Below are 14,357 nucleotides of genomic sequence, written 5' to 3'. Positions count from 1 at the left end.
AGCCCAAGGTCCTTTACCGTCTAATTCGTCCTCCCAACTAGTATACTCCATGCCATTGCTGTCCATAACGTCCTCCCTTCGCTGCTGCCTGTTAACACGCTGCTCGGTCCGGGTGTGGTGGGTGATTCTGTAACGGCGTTCTTCGTTTGTTGAAAGAGAGGACCGAAATGCAGCGTGGTGATTACTCATGTTCTTTAATCAATAATTGACGATACATGAAATAACTAAATGAATACGAAAACAACAAACGGACCGTGAAACCTAATACAGCCTATCTGGTGAACACTACACAAAGACAGGAACAATCACCCACAAACACACAGTGAAACCCAGGCTACCTAAGTATGATTCTCAATCAGAGACAACTAATGACACCTGCCTCTGATTGAGAACCATACTAGGCCGAAAACATAGAAATGCCCCAAAACATAGAAAAACAAACATAGACTACCCACCCAACTCACGCCCTGACCATACTAAATAAATACAAAAACAACGGAAATAGAGGTCAGAACGTGACACTTACATCCCTGTTACTGAGCATTTCTCTTTTGCCAAGATAATCCATCCTCCTGACAGGTGTGGCATATACATAGGTGCACCTTGTGCTGGGGGACAATAAAAGGCAGTTTTGTCACACAACACAATGCTACAGATGTCTCAAGTTTTGAGGGAGCGTGCATTTGGCATGCTGATTGCAAGAATGTCCATCAGAGCTGTTGCCAGAGAATTTAATGTTAATTTCTCGACCATATGCCGCTTCCAAAGTCATTTTAGAGAATTTGGCAGTATGTCCAACTGGTATCACAACCGTAGACAACGTGTAACCACACCAGCCCAGGACCTCCTCATCCAGCTTCTTCACCTGCGAGATCGTCTGAGACAAGCCACCCAGACAGCTGATGAAACTGAGGAGTATTTTTGTCTGTAGGAAAGACCTTTTTTGGGGAATAAAACTTATTCTGATTGGCTGGGTCTGGCTTCCCAGTGAGCTGGCCTGGCTCGCAAGTGGGTGGGCCTACGTATGCCCTCCTAGGCCCGCCCATGGCTGCTCCCCTGCCCAGTCATGTGAAATCCGTAGATTTGGGCCTAATGAATTTATTTCATTATTTCAATTGACTTCCTCATATGAACTGTAACTCGGTAAAATCGTTGAAATTGTTGCATGTTGCGTTTATATTTTTGTTTAGTATAGCTTTACAGCACTGCACAATGTGTTATACAGCATGCCTGCAGAGAGAGTTCTGAAAGGTTGCCAAACTCATTAAGTCTTAAGCAACATTAAGCACATCTACTTCCTCCCTCCTCATGTGATAATGTTCTCCAACTTTTGGATGAATTAAAGGCAACCTCTCGATTTTTAGAACTTTATTGGCTGTGTTGGCTTGGGGAAAACTACTGCCGAGTTATTAAAACACACTCAGACGTTCATATACATCTAATATAATCAGTTCTGATACTTTAGCATATTCCTCTTTTCAGTGGTGGAAAAACTACTCAATTGTCACACTTGAGTAAAAGTAAAGATACCTTAATAGAAAGTAAAAGTCTAAAAGTATTTGCTTTTAAATAAACTTAAGTATCAAAAGTAAATGGAATTGTTAAGATGTACTTAAGTATCAAAAGTAAATGGAATTGCTAAGATGTACTGCTGCTGTCCCTGTACAGGGATCAACATCAGCGGACATCAGCAGAAATTTCAGAGTGACAACTAATAGTACTCGATACAACTCAAACTTTCATTAAAACACACATGCAGGGTACTCAATTAAAGCTACACTCGTTGTGAATCTAGCCAACATGTCAGATTTTTAAAATGCTTTTCGGCGAAAGCATGAAAAGCTATTATCTGATAGCATGCAACCTCCGAAATACACAAAGGGGACGTAAACAGAATAATTAGCGTAGCCGGCGCTACACAAAACGCAGAAATAAAATATAAAACATTCATTACCTTTGACGAGCTTCTTTGTTGGCACTCCTATATGTCCCATAAACATCACAATTGGGTCTTTTTTTCGATTAAATCCGTCCATGTATACCCAAAATGTCCATTTATGAAGGCTGTCTGATCCATGAAAAAGCACCGTTCCAAAACACACCGTTATTTTTTTTAATTAAAAAAGTTACCTATAAACTTTGACAAAACACTTCAAACTACTTTTGTAATCCAACTTTAGGTATTAGTAAACGTTAATAATCGATCAAATTGATCACGGGGCGATCTGTATTTAATAGCAGTACTTTTTGAAATCATGGTTCACATTCTCTCTTTCATTACTTCCTGTGGTGCGGTCGACGACAGGAAGTGCCTATTCCTCATGTTACCAAGGATGAATTTAAAATCAATTGACAGTACTGGCGACATCGTGTGGAAGCTGTAGGCATTGTAAACAGGGCCCTATCTATTTTCCCTTGCCATAGACAATACGGAGACTGGCGGAGGGATATTATTTGGGGTATTTTTGTGAACAGTTTTCCTTGGGATTTTTCCTGCTAAACGCGTTCTGTTATAGTCACAGACATGATTTAACCAGTTTTATAAACTTCAGAGTGTTTTCTATCCACACATACTAATCATATGCATATACTATATTCCTGGCATGAGTAGCAGGATGTTGAAATTTTGCGCGATTTTTAACAAAAAGCTGCAAAAATTCGCAGCCTCTTTAACAGGTTTTTAAGTATCAAAAGTAAATGGAATCGCTAAGATGTACTTAAGTATCAAAAGTAAATGGAATCGCTAAGATGTACTTAAGTATCAAAAGTAAATGGAATTGCTAAGATGTACTTAAGTATCAAAAGTAAATGGAATTGCTAAGATGTACTTAAGTATCAAAAGTAAATGGAATCGCTAAGATGTACTTAAGTATCAAAAGTAAAAGTATAAACCATTTCACAACCAGACGGACTCGTTTTATTTTTTACTTATATTTATGGATGGCCAGGGGCATGCTCCAACACTCAGACATAATTTACAAATGAAACGTGCTCAGTGAGTCCGCCAGATCAGAGGCACGAGGGATGACCAGGGATGTTCTCTTGATAAGTGTGTGAATTAGACCGTTTTCTTGTCCTGCTAAGCATTCAAAATGTAGCCAGTGTAAAGAGTCCTTTTGGGTGTCAGGGAAAAAGTAAGGAGTTAAAAGTACATGATTTTCTTTGGGAATGTAGTGAAGTAAAAGTCAAAGTTGTCAAAAAGCCAAATAGTAAAGTACAGACACCCCAAAAAAACGACTTAAGTCGTTATTTCAAGTGTTTTTACTTTAAGTACTTTACACCACTGATAGGGATGACCAGGGATGTTCTCTTGATAAGTGTGTGAATTGGACCATTTTCCTGTCCTGCTAAGCACTCAAAATATAATGAGAACTTGTGGGTGTCAGGGAAAACGTATGGAGTAAAAACTATGTTATTTTCTTTAGGAATGTAGTGAAATAAAAGTAAAAGTTTTCAAAAAATACAAATAGTAAAGGACAGATACCGCAAAAAACGACTTAAATTGTAATTTAAAGTATATTTACTTAAGTACTTTACACTGCATCTTTTGTATGCATCTTTATATATCTTGCCTTTGTTTATATGCCTAAGCAAATACTGTATATATGTATTATTCGAGTCATGGTGACGTAAGGGTTAGCAGTCCCAGTTATCACAGTAATTTCAATGTTTGTTTTTGACAGGATTTTTTGTGAAATCTTCTCAGACATTACTCGTCTGGTTGGCTCGCGTCACTGGGCAGCTCACGTCTGGGTTTCCCTTTGTAGTCCGTAATAGTTTTCAAGCCCTGCCACATCCGACGACTGTCAGAGTCGGTGTAGTAGGATTCAATCTTAATCCCATATTGACGCTTTGCTTGTTTGATGGTTCGTCTGAGGGCATAGCGGGATTTCTTATGAGGGTCCAGATTAGTCTCCCGCTCCTTGAAAGCGGCAGCTTTAGCCTTTAGCTCGATGCGGATGTTGCCTGTCATCCATGGCTTCTGGTTGGGATATGTACGTACAGTCACTGTGGGGACGATGTCGTCGATGCGCGTGTTGATGAAGCCAATGACTGAGGTTGTGTGTTCCTCAATGCCATTGGTTGAATCCCGGAACATATTCCAGTCTGTGCCAGCAAAACAGTCCTCTAGTGTAGCATCCTCGTCATCTGATCAGTTCCGCATTGAGAGAGTCACTGGTACTTCCTGCTTTAGATTTTGCGAAATGGAGGACGGGGTAGAGCTTTGTATGCATCAAATTGCATTAAACTCAAACACTATCCTCAAATTTCCACTTCATTATAAACTATCATATCACGTGATGTAATTGAGAAAAAGCTGAGTGATACAAATTACCCTAATGATGGTATGAATTACAGCACAAGGTTTGGCCAGTAGAGACCTTTTCCTCTCCGTGCCGTGGCAGAACAGAACAGAACACAGTCAGGAGAGAACGAATGAGTCCCAAATGGGACCCTATTCTCTTTATAGTGCACTTATTTTTGACCAGAGCCAATAAGGTAGTGCTCTATATAGGGAATAGGGTGTTATTTGGGAGTCATACCATATCTGACATGTCAAAGTGTCTGAGGCCAAGGAGGCAGAGCGAGAATTAATAGCTAGCTGCCTCCATCCAAGGTCCTTTAGCAGTAATTGCAAGCAGAATCTACCTCTCTGATCTCAGCAGCGGTATGCGCTATGCCAAAACAGCCAGGATTTGACAGATGGTCGTCCCACTCTAATAACTTATGCATGTTCCCTTTTCTCAAATGAGGCCATGCTTCCCACCCACACCACACCACAAAATGGGAGTAAGGATTACTTATTATTTTCATTCCACTACACAAAATATCTGGCAATATATATGACAGTACACATAACAGTATACACACTACCGCTCAAAAGTTTGGGGTCACTTTTTGAAAGTAAAATAACATCAAATTGATCAGAACTACAGTGTTGACATTGTTAATGTTGTAAATCACTATTGTAGCTGGAAACGGCAGATTTTTTTAATGGTAAATCTACATGCTCCAGATACTCAACAAGTCTGAAGAAGGCCGGTTGTATTGCTTCTTTAATCAGCACAATAGTTTTCAGCTGTGCTAACATAATTGTCAAAGGGTATTTTAATGATCATTTAGCCTTATAAAATGATAAACTTAGATTTTCTCTGTCATAATTGAAGTGTAACTATGATGAAAATGGCAGGCCTCTCTCATCTTTTTAAGTGGGAGAACTTGCACAATTGGTGGCTGACTAAATACTTTTTTGCCCCACTGTATATGACAATATACTGTATATGACAGTATATATGACAGTATACAGGACAGTATAAATGACAGCATATCTTAAAATATATATGACAGTACATATGTCAGAATATATGACAGCATGTATGACAGTATATATGACAGTATATTTGACAGAATATATGACAGCATATATGACAGTATATATGACAGTATACAGGACAGTATAAATGACAGCATATCTTAAAGTATATATGACAGTATATGACAGTATATTTGACAGAATATATGACACTAAACATGACACTAAACATGACAGTATATATGACAGTATATAGTATATGACAGTATATATGACAGTATATATGACAGTATATATGACAGTATATATGACAGTATATATGACAGTATATATGACAGTATATAGTATATGACAATATATATGACAGAATATATGACAGTACATTTGACAGAATACATGACAGCAGATATATTTTGCTCTTTTTTTCTTCTCCTTTTTTTAACAGGTCTCTGTTGAACAAGTCAGTTTTATTTCATAAGAGCTGCTTCCTGGCTGTGTGGCAGTAGTGTTTTAGTTTAGCCACTGTCATTCACTTTGAAGGAAATGAGAATTGTGTGTTTTGAGGGTTTTCAATCAGAGGTGCAGTATATCGTCATTAAACTTGAATGTTTAACACGCAGGTTTGGTTGTTTGCGTTAGAAGAGCTAACTGCTTTCGTATTTACTGTAGTGGAGGTTGTAGAGACTAACGGCAGTAACATGATTGGCTCTAGGTAGCAGCCTTAGCTAAGTCTTTGAACGGACAAACGGACACACACTCATGTGCACGCGCACACACACACACACACACACACACACACACACACACACACACACACTCTATGAACCACAGGGTAGCCCAAAGTAAACACAACAGGAAGTGATCAAATCAAATCAAATTGTATTTGTCACATGTGCCGAATACAACCTTACAGTGCAATGTTCACTTACAAGCCCTTAACCAACAATGCAGTTCTATGAAATATACCTCAAGAAACATAATAAATAAAAGTAACAAATAATTTAAGAGCAGTGCTTTACTTAATCCCTCCCAGGTGACAAAGCTACATCTTGAATTGCAACCTTTTCCATATATAGGGTCCATTGGATTCTGGTCAAAACTAGTGTACTATATAGGGAATAGGGTGTCAATTGGGGCACGGCCTTTAGCTGTCCACATCAACCACACACTGCCCTGCCTCCAACTCCGACTCTGCCTGCAAAGCCCATGGGAAAGTTAAAAAGCAAAAGGGTGTTGCATGGGCTTAGTTATCTATTTATTTATTTATAACATGTACAAATGTGTCAGCTATGGGCGCTCATTAATGTAATTTATGGACTTAGGCTGTATTCCAAGAGCCATTTTGACATTGGACTACATCCGGTTCTATTGGACGGTAAACTATACCTGGTTCTATTGGACGTTAAACTAAACCCGGTTCTATTGGACGTTAAACTATACCTGGTTCTATTGGACGTTAAACTATACCTGGTTCTATTGGACATTAAACTATACCTGGTTCTATTGGACGTTAAACTAAACCCGGTTCTATTGGACGTTAAACTATACCTGGTTCTATTGGACGTAAACTAAACCCGGTTCTATTGGACATTAAACTATACCTGGTTCTACTAGACATTAAACTATACCCAGTTATACTGGACATTAAACTATACCTGGTTCTACTGGACATTAAACTATACCCGGTTCTATTGGACGGTAAACTATACCCGGTTCTATTGGACGGTAAACTATACCCGGTTCTATTAGACATTAAACCATACCCAGTTATACTGGACATTAAACTATACCTGGTTCTACTGGACATTAAACTATACCCGGTTCTATTGGACGGTAAACTAAACCCGGTTCTATTAGACATTAAACCATACCCGGTTCTACTGGACATTAACTATACCTGGTTCTATTAGACATTAAACTCTACCCGGTTCTACTAGACATTAAACTATACCCAGTTCTACTGGACATTAAACTATACCCAGTTCTACTGGACATTAAACTATACCCGGTTCTATTAGACATCAAAACTCTACCCGGTTCTACTAGACATTAAACTATACCCGGTTCTATTGGACATTAAACTATACCCGGTTCTACTGGATATTAAACAATACTCGGTTCTATTAGAAATTAAACTATACCTGGTTCTATTAGACATGAAACTATACCCGGTTCTACTGGACATTAAACTATACCCGGTTCTTAACCTATGTTACTAAAATATCCTTTCAGCCTACTCTTCAGTTAGCGCACAACCCACAACACATGAACCTGTCAAGCCCGGAGGGGGTGGGGCGAGACCGAGTCTAGACCGAGACGGGAGGGGGGCGAGGGGCAAGAGGTCCGAGACCAAGTCAAGACCGAGACCAGGAGTCTAATTCAAGACAATGGTTGTAATTGTGTCAAGTTACCACCATAATAAGTCTAAAATGCCCAGTCCCTTACGAAAAAATATTGCAGTCAGATTGCAGTACTACTGCAGTATGCTGCAATTACTGCGTCCAAAATAATTTAGCAGTTTTTTAACTGAGGTTATTCTGCAATTACTGTTTCCAAAATATCGCAGTCGGCTTCAGTTACTGCACATTTATTGCAGTTTCAAAACTGTAATCGTTTTTTGTAAGGCAGATTTCTGTGTTCATATTTCAGGAGAACATATGAGGTTTTTGAGACATTCAGAATGGTGAAAAAATAAAAGACAGTAGTGTTATGAGTAAAGTAGGTTTCAATAGGCTATAACATAAAGGACAGTAGAGTAAAGTAGTTTTCAATAGGCTATAACATAAAGGACAGTAGAGTAGGTTTCAATAGGATTATAATGTGTCATGAAAGAGGTGTAGTCATTTGGCCTGGTAAAGCGGTTTTATGGGCTGACTGAATGAGAGCTGATAAGTATGTGTTCTTCACTCCGCTGGTCTCAGTTGGTCTCAATTGGTCTCAGTTGGTCTCTGCTGGTTATCGTTGGTCTCAGTTGGTCTCCGCTGGTCTCCACTGGCCTCAGTTGGTTTCTGTTGGTCTCAGTTGGTCTCCACTGTTCTCCGCTGGTCTCAATTGGTCTCCGCTGGTTATCGTTGGTCTCAGTTGGTCTCCGCTGGTCTCCACTGGCCTCAGTTGGTTTCTGTTGGTCTCAGTTGGTCTCAGTTGGTCTCCACTGTTCTCCGCTGGTCTCAGTTGGTCTCTGCTGGTTTCTGTTGGTCTCAGTTGGCCTCCGCTGGTTTCCATTGGTCTCAGTTGGTCTCCGCTGGTCTCAGCTGGCCTCAGTTGGCCTCTGCTGGTCTCTGCTGGTCTCAACTGGTCTCAGCTGGCCTCAGCTGGCCTCAGTTGGCCTCTGCTGGACTCAGTTGGTCTCTGCTGGTCTCAGTTGGTCTTAGTTGGTCTCCGCTGGTTTCTGTTGGTCTCAGTTGCTCTCAGTTGGTCTCAGTTGCTCTCAGTTGGTCTCGGTTGGTCTCAGCTGGTCTCCACTGGTCTTAGTTGGTCTCCGCTGGTCTCCGCTGGTCTCCGCTGGTCTCCGCTGGTCTCCGCTGGTCTTCACTGGTTTCTGTTGGTCTCAGTTGGTCTCCACTGGTCTCAGTTGGTCTCATTTGTTCTCAGCTGGTCTCAGCTGGTCTCAGCTGGTCTCAGCTGGTCTCAGCTGGTCTCAGTTGTTCATGGCAAGATATTACAAGTCCTCATTGTCCGAGACCAAGTCAAGACAAAGTAAAAATATATCTGACACAGAGACACTCAAAATGTGGTCTGGAGACCGGTTTCGAGTACAACAACACTGCATGCTACGCTTCAACCGGGTCACTAATCCATTCATTCTATTCATTCTGTCTTGAAAAACATAAACATAGACATTTGAGGGTGGATGCTATGTGGAAATGTAAATAAACCTTAGTGGAGCTTTGGGTCAGTGCTGGATAACATTTATAGTCTTGGCATTTACTCTGCTGGCCATCATTCATCCCTGTCTGTGTGTCATGGACAGAAAGCAGAGAGGAGCCTTAATCATCAGAGAGAGAGACCCTGTTGGCCCCTAGATGACCTGGCTCACTCAATCAGACCTGCTGTGGTTCAGATGCCTTTCTCTGTGACTGATCTGTGTTCAGATACTATTTTAAATCTTTGAGTGTTTGCTTGTCAAAAATGCAGGGGTTAGAGTTTGGGGACTTTTCTAACCCTGTTTTACACTGCGTCTGAAAGGAATATTCACATGACTGTAATAACTGGGACTGTTAACCCCTTATGTCACCACGACAAACTTGATTGATCATTTTTATTTTCTGCTTCTTGTCTATTTTAAAAAATGTGGTCTCTTGTAACGTGCTGTAATCACTCTTTAGTTCTTGTCACACAGGCCTGTATTGTGTACCGTACAACTACATTTGAGCAACTGGAACATGGACACATTAAAAAGGATCAACTTCACACACACACACACACACACACAAACTACCTGACACCTGCACAAACAACCTACCCGACAGATGACTTTGATCAAGTGATTTACCTGTTTAATGTGGTAAGACATTTCATTCCCTCCTAAAGGATCTCATAGCAGTCAGTGTGTTTTCAACATGATCATATCCGTGTCATCTAATGTGGTGAAATGGAGAATGTCCGAACCCGTTACTATGTAGGCCTACGTTGACGACCAGTTTGAGTAGACTTCTCCTTGACATCGTCATCTTGACATCATCTTGATTGTCAAGGTTGGAATTTTCCAGCTGGTTTTGTCTGTCAGATAAAAGACAGGAAATGTGTTGTCGATATATTAATTAAAATCGGATTGTTTGTCTGCCTATTTGTTAGTCATTCTAAAATTCAGCGGATGAAGTTACATGCGAAGTAAAATACCAGCTGCTGAAATGCATTCTTGTTGCTGAACATGCACATATCTACGTTTTCAAGTCATAAACAACATGACAACTTGACATTCCCTGAACTGTGAACTGTGGTGATTAAACCTCTTGTAAGACGTCCAAATATCTCTGTGCGCATCTCAAGTGGCATCCAATTCCCTATGAAGTGCACTACTTTTTTCCCAGGGCCTATTGGGCTCCCAGTGGGGGGGGGGGGGGGGGGGGGGGTCTGGTCAAAAGTAGTGCACTATGTAGGGAATATTGTGCCATTTGGGATGTAGTTTCTGTGCATAGATTGCAGCTCGGGTGAGTAAGTACAGGAACTCATGTTCAGCTGCAGCCCTATCTGAATAACTAGCATGACTCCCATGCCGATGGTCACAGGATGAGACCGCAGATAGCCAGACCACCCTCTTATCGCCTGTTCCCATCAATCTACCAGTAAATAACTCCTTTGACACCCTCCCAGAGTTCTCTATTTCCAGGGCGCCTCACATGACCGACGCCGCCATTTTGGAAATAACAGCAGAATGAGGGGGTGTGGGTTTGAGGGGTGAGAACAACACACAGCCAAATGTTTTTCTTTTAACTGTCCCAAACCCCTCACCACCATGCACAGGCTTCATCCCAAATGGCACCCTATTCTCTTTATAGACCACTACATTCAACCAGTGCCCATAGGGCACATTGGGAATAAACTCCCATTTGGGACCCAACCGTAGACATACAGTACCAGTCAAAAGCTTGGACCCACCTACTCATTCAACAATTTTTCTTTATTTTTACTATTTTCTACATTGTAGAATAATAGTAAAGACATCAAAACTATGAAATAACACATATGGAATCATGTCCTAACCAAAAAAGTTTTAAAATCAAAATATATTTTATATTTTATATTCTTAAAAGAAGCCACCATTTGCCTTTATGACAGATTTGCACACTCTTGGCATTCTCTCAACCAGTTTCATGAGGTCACCTGGTAGTCACCTGGAATGGATTTCAATTAACAGGTGAGCCTTGTTAAAAGTTAATTTGTGGAAGTGCTATGATGACAATAGCTCTCATGAGGACCGCCACAGGAAAGGAAGACCCAGAGTTACCTCTGCTACAGAGGATAAGTTCATCAGTGTTAACTACACCTCAGATTGCAGCCCAAATAAATGCTTCACAGAGTTCAAGTAACAGACACATCTCAATATCAACTGTTCAGAGGAGACAGCGAATCAGGGCTTCATGGTCAAATTGCTACAAAGAAACCACAACTAAAGGAGATCAATAAGAAGAAGAGACTTGCTTGGGCCAAGAAACACAAAATCTGTCCTTTGGTCTGATGAGTAAAACATTTTGGTTCCAACTGCCGTGTCTTTGTGAGACGCATAGTAGGTGAACGGATGATCTCCGCATGTGTGGTTCCACCGTGAAGCATGGAGGAGGAGGTGTGATGGTGTGGGGGTGCTTTGCTGGTGACACTGTCTGTGATTTATTTAGAATTCAAGGCACACTTAACCAGCATAGCTATCACAGCATTCTGCAGCGATACGCCATCCCATCTGGTTTGCGCTTAGTTGGTCTATCATTTGTTTTTCAACAGAACAATGACCCAAAACACACCTCCAGGCTGTGTAAGGGCTATTTGACCAAGAAGGAGAGTGATGGTGCTGCATCAGATGACCTGGACTCCACAATCACCCAACCTCAATCAGATTGATACGGTTTGGGATGAGTTGGACTGCAGAGTGAAGGAAAAGCAGCCAACAAGTGCTCAGCATATGTGGGAACTCCTTGAAGACTGTTGGAAAAGCATTCCTCATGAAGCTGGTTGAGAGTGTGCAAAGCTGTCGTCAAGGAAAAGGGTAGCTACTCTGAATAATCTAAAATCTAAAATATATTTTGATCTGTTTACTAAATGATTTCATTTGTGTTATTTCATGGTTTTGATGTCTTCAATATTATTCTACAATGTAGAAAATAGTAAAAATAAAGATAAACCCGTTGAATGAGTAGGTGTGTCCAAACTTTTGACTGGTACTATACATCCTGCTAGATCTTTTGACCCATTTCAGGCAGTACCATCGGTGTCACGAATTAGCCCTCTAGATATCACTCTTTTGAAATCATGATCACATTATTAATGTCCTTCTGCCTGGCCTCCCATGCTACAGCTAAATCAGATTTACAACTACTTGTCAAAGGCAGGGAAGAGATGTCAATGAGTTTACATCGCCGGCATCTGGACTGCTGAACTGGCACTAACAAGCATAAAGGTCTCAACGGGCTATTTTTTTTTAACGTTGATGTGATTCGTGGATGGAGATGAATTACCTCTGTCAGAGAGATATATTTATACAGCAAATGGAAGGAAGGGTGTGCCTTCCACCAGACCTAGGACATGAGCGCTTTCATGAGGTCTCGCAGGCAGGCTGAAGCAGCATCTGTTAAAGGAAGAGTTGCGTTCCAAATGGGACCCTATTCCCTATTTAGTGCACCAATTTACGGCTTCTACTAAGCGAACGTATGGAATTGTTTTAAGATGGTCAGAACATGGATCGTTTAGCTATTTGATTTAGAATTTTAGGACACTTTTTTTGGGGGGCCTCACTGCTGTTAGCCCATAGAAACATATTGAACAACACATTCAAATCAAATCAAATTGTATTTGTCACATGTGCCAAATACAACAGGTGTAGTAGACCTTACAGTGAAATGCTTACTTACAAGCCCTTAACCAACAACATTGCAAAACAGATAAGTAAAAAAATAAACCAAAATGATGTATGTTTTGAATTGTTTATCCTATATCTGATACGTGGAAGAAAGCATTTTTATCGCCCTGTTTACCTTCAGACAAGTGCTGTAAAGCTTATGGAGGTTATAGAGCAAAACAACCTGGACTCAGGGGTAAACGTAACATAGTAAATGTAAATCCAGAATTCTCTAATTAGTATGATAAGTAACATTTTAGTATGTATTAATGTGTGGATATTCATCATCCATTTCGCATTATATATTACAAATTAAAATTCATATGATATGTTGCAAATTCACAGAATGTATCATATGTTATGAATTCCAATTTGTTGTGGCTACCATTAGCTAAGTGGCTAGGTAGCTAACTTTAATGTTAGCTAGGTGGCTAACATTAACTAAGCTAAGGGTTAGGGTTAGGGATTTGGGTTAAGGTTAGGGTTAAGTGTTAGGAGTTAGGTTAAAGGATTAGGGGAAGGGTTAGCTAACATGCTAAGTAATTGCAAGTTAGCTAAAAAGTAGCTGCTAATTAGCTGAAGAAAGTTGCTAAATAGCAAAAATGCTAAAGTTGTCCATGATGAGATTTAAACACCCATGCACCTTGACCAACCACCCTACTTTCATTTTTGCCTTAAGTAATTTTCTGTCTAATGTAACCATACCAAAGGTAGCATATCATACTAATTTGAGTGTTCCGGATTTACATTTACTATGTTACGTCTAGCCTATGAGACCAGGCTGAGCAAAACAGCTGACATGTCCTTTTTCTGAGAGCCTCAGCTATCCATGGTGGACAAAATACTTTCTAGCTCAAACCTTTCCGGACTTCACAGATGTTTTCGTGAAAAATTACTTTTCCGCATCCTCTCATGTCTGCATCCTCTCACAGATTTTTCTAAAGCACCTGTCTTCTGCATAGGCGAATGACTGACAACGGCAGATTCAGTGGATTGTGATGCAGTCCGTGCAAAAAAAACAGGAAGTTACAAGCCTAAACACACAGGTTTAAAATAAAAATAATTATGTGATGACGTCACCATTTTCACCACAGACATGGACCTCGGAACCAGGGAATAATTTCAAGATTGAATGCATGAAAGACAAGACCACCAGGACTGGGAGTGTTCAACCATGTCATTGTCAGCCCCACCCCCTGACTAACCTCATCCCTCAGCCCCACCCCCTCACTGTACTCATCCCCATCACAAGAATCCCAGCTGGCCAGACAGCTCTACCCTCCACTGCCTCCTGGAGAATACATGGTAGTAGGTCAATCTCCTCTGCAATTCTGGCCCACTTTTTCTCCAGAATAGACCAGGATAAGATACTCTCAGTTTAAAGGGACAGTTTTAGATCACTTAAAAAAACCTCTTAATTAAATCACTTGCAGATGGAGAAAATGTTCCCCCTTGCTTTTTTTAGTTAACATTTATTTAACTAAGCAAGTCAGT

At 40.5% G+C, this 14,357-nt stretch overlaps 1 long non-coding RNA gene across 1 annotated transcript; it reads right to left on the bottom strand.

Annotated features, from left to right (window-relative positions):
* Window positions 1-9,788: 9,788 nt before the first annotated feature.
* LOC149974605 (uncharacterized) lies at window positions 9,789-13,992 on the bottom strand. Its single transcript, XR_016489524.1, has 2 exons — window positions 13,723-13,992; window positions 9,789-10,033 (listed from the first exon to the last, which is right to left on the bottom strand). It is a non-coding gene; the product is annotated as an uncharacterized LOC149974605 (long non-coding RNA).
* Between the last annotated feature and the right edge of the window lie 365 nt (window positions 13,993-14,357).

Source organism: Oncorhynchus mykiss, chromosome 20, assembly GCF_057628025.1.
Source record: "Oncorhynchus mykiss isolate SJ-2025 chromosome 20, ASM5762802v1, whole genome shotgun sequence".
In the NCBI taxonomy this organism is placed as follows: Eukaryota; Metazoa; Chordata; class Actinopteri; order Salmoniformes; family Salmonidae; genus Oncorhynchus; species Oncorhynchus mykiss.
Note: the sequence above shows the minus strand (reverse complement) of the source record. Positions and strands in the feature narration are given on the sequence as shown.